The 11,133-nt window shown below is 39.6% G+C and overlaps 1 pseudogene; it reads left to right on the plus strand.

Annotated features, from left to right (window-relative positions):
* Window positions 1-5,263: 5,263 nt before the first annotated feature.
* On the plus strand, window positions 5,264-9,445 carry LOC118818269 (annotated as a pseudogene).
* Window positions 9,446-11,133: the final 1,688 nt, after the last annotated feature.

Below are 11,133 nucleotides of genomic sequence, written 5' to 3' on the forward strand. Positions count from 1 at the left end.
AGTGCATCCTGGTGCCATAATTTCCCCAGGTAAATGCCACACATATACCCAACCATCTACACGATATAAAAGAAAATGGGACTCATCAGACCAGGAGAACTTTTTCCATTTGTGTGTCCATTGTGGATGTTTTCAATGGTGGAAAAGAGTCAGCATGAGCACTCTGACAGGTGTGTGGCTATGCAGGCCCATATGCAGCAGGGTGTGATGCATTATATGCTTGTCAAAATGTGAAACATTCCTCTTGTAGCCATAATTATTTTTTTTTGTGTCGTCTGTGCCCCAGTAGTTCTTCTGTCAGTTCATTCCAGACAGGATAGCCTTCAGTGCCTTTGGGTATCGATGAACCTCAGGAGCCCAACACCCTGTTGACGGTTTGTGGTTTGTCCCTCCACAAATATGGCATATGACCATAATTATTTAGGCCTTGTCAAAGTTGCTCAGGTCTTAACACCTGCCCATTTTTCCTCCAATACATTAACTATGAGAACAAACTGTCCACACACCGTCCAATATATCTCAGACCTTTACTTGCATTGTTGTTTTGAGATAAACATCATTCGCTTCATCCGTGAGTGGTTATAAAGTTTTGGCTCAACCGACATTTGTTAATCAAGATATTGTTTTACTGTGATTGTGTTTATTTGCAATTATTCTATTGATATATTTTAATTTTACAGGCACTTATTTCCAGGATAAATAGCTGTATAATGGGCCTATGTGTCAAAAACACTTTTTTGCATGTTATGTACCTGTTAGCAATGCATGTGGCTTAAACAGACAACCCTTTAAATTAATTACTTAATGAATTTTGCAATAAAAAAAAAAAAATCATACAACCATATATTTTGTAAACCAGAGATATTAAAGTTATATATAAACATGCTTGTTCTTTGCTCTACATCAGGTGGAAATATCTCCAAAAGTAAGGCCTTTTTTGGGAATTTGTTCTTCTACTATATTCCATGAGATATTAAGCAAATAACGGGGGGTTCCTATCTAATCGAGACTTGGTGTGAAGAATAACCCTCTCTGCCTAATACTGTGCATGATGCAATTCTTTGCAAAGTCTTGGCAGCTTTTTGTGCAGCTTGAGTGTGTTGAACTATCCAGTAAAGTTCCAAAGGGCAATTAGAATTGTCACGACTTTATAAGTCTAGAATAAAGAAGGAGAAATACTGGGTTAACCAATCATTGAATCCATATGTGTTTCATCTCTTTCCAAAACCACTGGCAGAATTGTGGAATTACACCCCTCTTGCGACAAATACTAAACTTTACAATGTTGAAAATCATTGTCAAAAGATTGTTTTTGTTTGATGACGCAAACATCTATTGGTTATCTACTGAAGGCTTTCCAAATAAAGTGATCCAAAAGCTACTGAATGGTAAGTGGACTCAACCAAACTGGGGAGAGAAGTTGGATACAGACAAAGACTAATACACATCTGCTCGTTGAGCATCTTGTTTAAAATCAATGGAAAATGTGCAATTGTTTATCTCTTCAGCACCATGGACAGCATTTGAGGTAACCAAATTGGCAGTCAGTATTTTGCTCCAATTTAGCTAAAATGTCCTGGGATGGTGCATCTGGAGCAGTTAGAAAAGATGCTTTTTCACGTGTCTAGGCAAAAGCACTTTTGTGAGAAAGAGGAGAAATAGTTAAAGTAGTACTTTATTCGGACAGCCCACTGCAAATGTTTCAAAGATGCTTATCTTCCATTTCATTGAAAGTCTGCTAATTGTTTAATATATTTAACCCAGTTTACCCTGATATTATTCTTAACCACAGTCCAAAACTTACATCTAACGTTCACTGTCGTCCTAAGCCTAAACCTAATATTAATACTGTTCTGGTTGTACCCACTGAGCTGGTTATAGATTGGTATTGGCCGCTACAGGACTTCGGTCAGAGAGAACAAAGTCATCAGATGGGTTCAACTTATGCCATATATATATATATATATATATATATATATATATATATATATAGATATAATAAACTGCAGTAACTAACATAAAGGCTGCTGCTATGCCAACATAATTTGATAAACATCTAAGCTGTGAATTTCTTAACAAGAAAAACTCAGTAACATGCATTTGCATTGATTATGTGGGTACATCCACAACAATGACTAGCCAGTAAAGCAGCATTACACTCAGTGTCCTAGCTCAGCGCCCAGCACGTTAAAAGACATATTTACGTTTGTAATAACCATCAAACACACATATTTAGTTCCCAACCATCTTAACTGAAAGTTCATATAAACTCTCCAACTGCTATACAGGCTACAACAGAAATGCAAAGATTTTCACAGAAGTGCGAAGGCTGCCACTGCACTGTGTATGATGCATGAAAGAATAGAATTCCCTCTTTCTGGTCAATATGCGTGACTCGCCTTATCAGCATTGGCATATAGATATAAACAACAAATGATGCTAAGAATTTAAACAATGTCTGAAATATAAAGAATTCACAACAGCCGCAATGTGCAACCGGGGGAATTCTTCAAGCGTTGTGAAGTTCATCCATGAGGGCAGGATTGGTGTTGATGTTGGATTAGGTATGCAACAGATCTCATATAGACGTTATCTTTCACTCGGACTTCTGCTGTTCTGACATGCTAGCGCCATCGACACCACCCCATGGCAGATGGTGTGTAAGTTTGGTGTGATGGGGTCAGGGTCAGCAACATATGCTGAGGCATACCCTTAGTGGCTTTGAGTTAAAGATTTCCTTCACCTCCACTAGCACAGTGTGCGAAACATCTTCAGATGTAGTTTGATTTCCTACTCTTAATGGAGCGAACCTCTCTCTCCCACACCCCACCAAAGTTGGGAGCATTTGGCGGATTCAGTTTGAAGATGATCTGGTAACTCTCCAACTGGGTTTTCAGTTGTGGCTCCAATGCTGCAAAGGCCTGACGAAACTCCTGTTCTGCACCACTGAAGTTTGTTCCGCAATCTCACAGAATTTCCCTTGGTCAGCATCTCCTTGCGATGAAGGGGCGTAGGGCCAGACATCCAATGAGTTAAAGAGTTCGATATGAACTGCACATGTTGGAGGCACTTAAAAAATAACTCTCCAGCATCTTTCTTCCAATCTTGACTGAATATGGCCCGAAGCAATCAACACCAGCTGAGAAAAAGGTTGGGCAGAGAAGTCGCAGGCACTCTGATGGCAGGTCTGACATCTGTGGAACCATTGCCTGGGCTCCCCATCACAGGCCAAGCAGGGCAGTTGGGCTGATGATGTCTGATGGCCTGGCATCACCGCAAAATCCAGTACTGCCTTCAGATCTCAGCATACACCAGTTCTGTTGCAGGATGTAACAGCCGCTCATCAAAGTCTTTGATAAGGATCTTCATCACTGGGTGTCGCGGGTCCAGGACTATAGGATGGACTATAGGAACCTCCCCATTATGAACGTGTAGTCTCCACAGTTGTCCCCCTACTCAGATGACACCAGTCATGGGATCCCACTCTGGAGTGAGACTGGCCAGCTGGCTTTGGTTGGACACAGAAGAGCAGCTACTTAATAGGAAAAACTCTGAGCTTTCACTCCCTCAGCAATAGGACCTCAACATCTCAATAGCTGATGGACTGATCAGTGGCCACTGGGAAGTCTTTGGCCACCCCATGACATGTTTTTTGGGTTCTACTATTTCCTTCCATGTCCCAAATTCAGCAGCATTTGGTGAAGTGCAGTTCCTCTCCAATACTGTTAGACAGCAGAGGGTGATACCTTTCACGTCTCCACTAGCAGCAACTTGATGCTGTCTGAATCGTAGAAGCACCCCTAGCAGTGATAGGCAAAGCACAGGCCTTGGTAGGAGTTCGTTCGGAGACATGCCTTAAGACTTGAAGGAGCAGTTGAATTCTTATCTTGGTTTGTTGTTGTGACACACTAAGTGATGGGGAGAGATCACCTCCCATCCCGCTCTATTTCTTCAGGTGGTAGCTTGAAGACGTGTCCTGCTTGAACAAGCTTATTTATTTCTGCTGTGTAGGTGACTGTCTTCTCAAAGTCTACTTTCTGTGTTCCTCAGGTTTGCCATGAAGGACTGGATGGCACCTTTAAGCTTGGGTGCATCAGGCTTATGGAGAAGGGGGGTAGCATAGCACTCCCTGACTCGTTCTGTCCTTCCCTCAAGAAGTGTCATGGCTTCTTCATCCTCTCGAGAACTAACCACCAGCTTCTCATTCCAGTGCAGAATGTCAAGTTGACTTCTATAATCACGGAATCTCTCCCACTTTGGTTTAGTACTTTAGATAAAAAAGTTTTTACTATTATTTAATTAAAATATACGTATTATTTATTGGGAGCGCTCCAATTAAACTGAGCCCATAACTTTTGGATGGGAACTGGCCTCGATCCAACTTGGGAGAACAGTTGGGTACACCAGAACATCACATTCATATGTGCTTGTTGGCTCAGAAGAAGAACATTTAATTAACGATGTAAATATTTGGGCTCAATCTGTACTCAGACAGCATAATATATGTGTTGTAAAGACGTGCATGTTGAATTCAACTTACATTCTACTAATTGTCTATTAAATTTAGCTTAATTTACCAAAGCCTTAAACAAGACGTGGTCAAACAGTGTCGCTGGACTCACTGGTCACACTGAACTCGGAATGTGGTCTGATATTGCTTTCTTTACTACGCCACAGTTTAAAACGCCAGAGACAAACACAAAAGTGATGTCATTAACTGTAGTTAATTTTCAGGTCATAACCACGCCTCCTGAGTCTGAGCTCACACTCACAGGGGATTTTCACAATGTGGCTATTTAAAGACAGTCACTCGGGTCTTCACAGGGCTGAGAACTACCGAGCAGACAATGCAGATCACTTCAATGTCAATGATGTTTGTATCAATGTTTTGGATGCCTGGGTTCACTCCAGCAGATTGTAATACCGACCTGGTCAGCTGCAGGCGGTGGGCTGAGCCTCAAATGCCCGATCTGTCCATGGATGGAGATTTTATAATCGGAGGAATTTTTTCAATTCATTCCTACACAAGTTCAGAAAACAAGACGTACACCAGACAACCACTCCAGCTACAGTGCTCTGGGAGGTCTGTCTGTGAGTGTGAAGTGAACAGCTGCAAAGTGCACAAGAGAGAAATTATAATAATCAAATTGTAACGAATTTGCAATCATGCGCATCTTATTCAGTTACTGTCGTCTGGAAGTATATGGTAATATGAAGAAAATGTAATTCTGTGTGACTTTTATTGTTTCATTTTTCTCAACAGTATGAGCTTCAGGGGCCTGCGCTTCGCTCGTGCCATGGAGTTCACAATCCACGAGATCAACAACAGAACAGATCTCCTGCCGGGAATCACGTTAGGATACCAGATACACGACTCGTGCTCTGCAGTGTCGATGGCTGTTAAAGTTGCATTTCAGTTTGCAAACGGCATGGAACCATTTTACAAAGAAACTGATTCCTGTTCAAAATCTGCAGCTGCCGCTGTTCCTGCTCTCGTGGGAGAGTCTGCTTCCACCCCCTCTATCAGCATGACTAGAATGCTGGGACTCTTTGGAATTCCACAGGTGATTGTAAGCTGCACCAGATGGTACAAAATGTATAAATGTTTGGTAAAAGACTGAATGAATTTTATGAATTTAAAATCATATAATAAGTTATTAATTGCTTTTTCAACTAAACTTTTAAAATAACGTTTCTGTCTTTTTTCTATACTGAATAACAGGTGAGTCATTTCGCAACCTGCGCATGTCTGAGCGATAAGCGTCAGTATCCTGCCTTCTTAAGGACCGTGCCTAGTGACCACCACCAAGCGGCTGCATTAGCAAGAATGGTCAAGCATTTTGGCTGGACATGGATTGGGGCAGTGCGCAGCGACACAGACTATGGGAATTATGGAATGGCGGCGTTTCTAAAGGCTGCGCAAGAGGAGGGCATCTGTGTGGAGTACTCCGAGTCCTACTACAGAACAGATCCGCACAGTAAACTGGAGAGAGTGGCAAACGTTATCCGCAGATCAACAGCCCGGGTAATAGTAGCGTTTCTTCAATCAGGCGACATGCTGTTCCTGTTGGAGGAACTGACAAAACAGCCGCCGCCTCCCCTTCAGTGGATCAGCAGCGAAGCGTGGATCATACAACAAGAACTTCTGCGCTTTAACATGTGCGCTGGGGCGATAGGTTTCGGGGTCCCCCGCTCAGTGATTCCAGGTCTTCGTGAGTTTCTTCTGGATCTCTCTCCAGAACAAGCACTGAAATCACCTCTGCTAACGGAGTTTTGGGAGAGCTCGTTCAGCTGTAGCCTAAAAGGCTCCTCAGGGGCGCGCGGGAATGTGACGGCAGCGAGGATATCCGCGCGCTGCTTAATGCATATACAGACACGTCGCAGCTGCGCATCACTAACATGGTGTACAAAGCTACGTATGCCATAGCGCATGCCATCCACGGTGTTATCTGTACTGACACGCAGTGCGACAAGAGCGCTAAATTCACACCATGGCAGGTAAGTCCACTAGCTTGTCTTATAATTTAAATAAGCGTAATAAATAACATGTAGATACGTTGATACATATATATTGTGTAGGCCATTTGGGGAATTATACCATTTCAATTTCAATGTTTTAACAAAATTAGAAATATTTCATTAACGGAAGAGTTAGTCTTCTCCCCTTCGAAAATTTCTACAAGTCATTTAAAAAGACCTTCCTTTTTTACCTTAATGCTATTTTATATTTCTTTTTGACCACAGTCAAATATGTTGAGAGAAGATTTATTATAAGAAATAATTCTATAAATTTACGCATATTTTAACACAGGATAGATTAGACTCATATGGTTGAATGCATTTTTACAGTTATAACTGGAAAACAAACGGAGGTATTGCTGCTTTTAATAAAAATAATATTCTAGCTTCTGTGAAACCACTGCTGTGTCATGCTATTTTCATGCACAACATGATTAAAAGAACAACTTTAAATAAATTTAAAAAAAGATATGTTATAGTTTCTTACTGGTTAATTTAAGTAAAATATACATCACAAAATATACATCACTCTTCTGTTCTTTATTTTTATTTTAAATTAAATTAAAGCCTTCAAGGTCAGAGACTCCCCAGCTGTTGAATGGCTTAAAAATCGTTCAAAATATATATGTCAGCATTCGTCAATGTTTTTTTTTTCTTTCTTTCCATTAAACATTACAATGCTCACAGTTTAAAATGAAAATTCCATTCACAATTTTTCAAAATGTATGTTCCACTGCAGATACTCGACCAGCTCAAGAGAGTGAACTTCACTACAAAGAATGGTTTTCAGGTCTCCTTTGATTCCAGTGGAGATCCTGTGGCCGTCTACGAGCTCATAAACTGGCAATTTAATGAAGATGGTAGTTTGCATTTTGTGACTGTGGGCCGCTATGACTCATCCAGACCAAGAGGCCAGGAGTTCAGTATAAGCAGTGCTGTCATCTGGGTGGAAGGACAGACAGAGGTATTCCCAGTACTTTCTGACCATACACTGTTAACCCAGAGCAGTACTCGAATTAATTAAGCGAATCAATTATATTAAACATTACCTAAATAGGTGCATATAAATTTTAATTACTAATATTTTAAATATGAAGAAAAATGGACAATGTTTTAAGTTAATGCAACGTAAAATACTAATTCACTTCACTAATTAATGAATTTAATGTAAGTAAACAAGTAACGTAACTTAAACTTACATAAGTCATTCCTTTTTTTTTGTGGCGGCGATTCTTTTCAATTAATTTAGCCTCACTCAAGGAATGAATACGAACATTGGCATCAACGAATTCTAGGCGGCTTCTTACATGAAATACAATACGTAACAGTCAGTATCACAGAACGTTTCATTGCTTTTGTGTGCGTGAGTTTGTCTAATAGGTGCCGCGGTCAGTTGGTAACCTTTATAACAGTTATACATTATATGATGACAATGATTGAAAATCAGGAGAAATTATAGTTGTTCAACACAAACCAGCAAATATGACATCAGGTATAATATACATTCAAAAATAATTTGTGCAATTAATCCATCATGAAAAGTTCCATGTACTTAATTTTTTATTTGTTAATAAAATTAACAAATATATAAACAAATGGACAAATGAAGAATGAAAAGTAACTAAGCTGATATTACTATAAATGTTGAAAATATTCTACCTTTTTGTAACTCAAACTCATTAAAGTTCATTAAAGAAAAACATTGATATGGGCAAATCTTTAAAACTTAAGACATTTTTTTTTTTTTCTTTTATACAAACTGTGAATGATTTTTCCTTGTCTAATGTCTGTCAGGTGCCAAGGTCTGTGTGCAGTGAGAGCTGTCCTCCAGGAACCAGGAAGGCTGTGCAGAAAGGAAAGCCAGTCTGCTGCTATGACTGTATACCATGTGCAGAAGGAGAGATCAGTAACAACACAGGTTGTGTATCAAAATACAGTACTGATTAATATTTTTAATTATCTTGCAGTTCTTTCCAAAATAAGATATGATATATGTTTTTTTATTATTTAAGACTCACTGAACTGTGTGCGCTGCCCTCCTGAGTTCTGGCCCAACACCAAGCGAGACACCTGCCTCCCCAAGCCTGTGGAGTTCCTGTCCTGGGACGACACTCTGAGCATCATTCTGACAGCATTCTCCATCTCTGGGGCCTTCATAGCTGTATGTGTGACTGCTGTCTTCTACAAACACAGAACTTCTCCAATCGTCCGAGCAAACAACTCAGAGCTGAGCTTCCTGCTGCTCTTCTCTCTGACTCTGTGTTTCCTCTGTTCACTCACTTTCATTGGTCAGCCCTCTGAGTGGTCCTGTATGCTGCGCCACACAGCATTTGGGATCACCTTTGTCCTCTGCATCTCCTGTGTTCTGGGGAAAACAATAGTGGTGTTAATGGCCTTCAGAGCTACACTTCCAGGCAGTAATGCCATGAAATGGTTTGGGCCTCCACAGCAGAGACTCAGTGTTCTTGCCTTTACTCTAATACAAGTTCTAATCTGTGCTCTTTGGTTGACAATATCTCCTCCTCTCCCCTTCAAAAATCTGAAGCAATACAAGGAAAGGATAATACTGGAATGTGCATTAGGTTCAGCTATAGGTTTCTGGGCTGTGCTGGGTTATATAGGATTTCTGGCTCTTTTGTGTTTTATTTTGGCTTTTCTAGCTCGGAAGCTGCCTGATAACTTTAATGAAGCCAAGTTCATCACATTCAGCATGCTCATATTCTGTGCTGTCTGGATCAGCTTTATCCCAGCTTATGTCAGCTCTCCTGGAAAGTTCACTGTAGCTGTAGAGATATTTGCTATTCTGGCCTCAAGCTTTGGACTGACATTTTCTATTTTTGCTCCCAAGTGTTTCATAATCATGTTTAGACCAGAGCAGAATACCAAGAAACACCTTATGGGTAAAGCACCCTCGAAATCTCTTTGAGACTTTTGCTAAATTTTACATTTCACACTGTGATTTAGTAATTTGTATGAAACATGCTCAATTATGATTAGGTTTATCAGTACATAGAAGCTTCAATTTTTATGTTCTATAATATATTATGTTCTAATTTGTAAATCTGTATAAGATTTCCACATGTAGTACTTACAATAGTAAATAATAATGTATTATACCAAGTTAAAAAGAACTGTCCTAGCTTTCAGCAGTTCTTTTTTAACAGTTCTTTATTAATAGAGGAACAAAGGCCCCTTAAAGCTGATCATCCCCAACCCGAGGGAGAACAATGCATTGACAAGGTTTTATATAACTTTGATATCTTTGGGTTGTGAAAAGGACGGTTAATTAAAAAAAAATATTTTTTTTAAAAAATTAATATATATATATATATATATATATATATATATATATATATATATATATATATATATTACTGCAACTTTTGTGTATTTCATTAATATTTAGACACTCCTAATTGAGGCCTGGCTTCAACGGAGAGTGTCTTAATTATCCCTTATATTTCAGAATGTGGCCAACTTTAGACAAATTTCACATATATACATACTCTATGTCCGAACGCCAATATATTTATCCATTGTCTAAACTCAGATCATTAAACATATGTGTGCTATGGAAGGAATTATAAAAATATATAAAATTCCATATCAAAACTGTAGTGCATAATTTTGTGCCTTTAATATAATAATGATGCCAAACACCAATACATGCTGTTATTTTGTATTACATTTTGTTTTCTAATCATAACAACAGTCTGGATTATACATTTCTTCTTCACATAACAGCCCTAAATTCCTTATCAGAACTCACCTGCACTAACCCAGAAAAAGACCATAGGGGTCTATTGGTTTAAATGTTTAACACAGAACAGAGATTAATACAAATCCTTGAAAAAAAAAAACTGTAATAAAAAAAATGTAGTAGTAAACAATAAAATAATATTTAAAATATGCTGTGATAAAGATTACACACACACACACACACTTCTAATCTTTCTGGGTCACTGGGGTAGCTGGAGCCTATCCCAGCAGTCATTGAATGGAAGGCAGGATACAATAAATAAATAACAATGAAATACATCATCATCATCATCATCTTAAACATCTTAAGTCCCTTAATCCAGAAAGGGTTGCTGTAGCATTTGGGAGAGCAGAGAATCCCAGACAACTCTTTCCCCTGCAACTTCCTCCAGCTCATTCCAGGGGACCCCAAGCCGCTCCCAGACTGACTTGGAGATATAACCCCTCCAGCGGGTCCTCGAACAACCTCTACAACCTCACTACAGTCTGGGACAGCGGTCACATTACTGTTGCCTGTCACAGCCTACGGCCAATCTCACAATCCCTCTTCCCATCACTCGTGAACAAGACCCTGAGATACTTAAACTCCTCCACCTGAAGCAGGTCCTTTCCTCTTCCCTGCAGTGCAGTGGGCATGCCATCCTTTTTCAGGCTAGAACCATGGACTCTTGGACTCTTGGACTTGGAGACTCCTGATTTGCATACTAACCACTTCACACTCAGCTGAAAACTGCTTCAGTGAGCACTGGAGGCATCCATGTGATGAAGCCAAAAGGACAACATCATCCACAAATATCAGAGATGCCACCAACTAAAAATCAAAAAGAAAATCAAAAAACAAAAATCAAATGGCTC

The sequence above is a fragment of the Colossoma macropomum genome, unplaced genomic scaffold (assembly GCF_904425465.1).
Source record: "Colossoma macropomum unplaced genomic scaffold, Colossoma_macropomum, whole genome shotgun sequence".
Taxonomy (NCBI): Eukaryota; Metazoa; Chordata; class Actinopteri; order Characiformes; family Serrasalmidae; genus Colossoma; species Colossoma macropomum.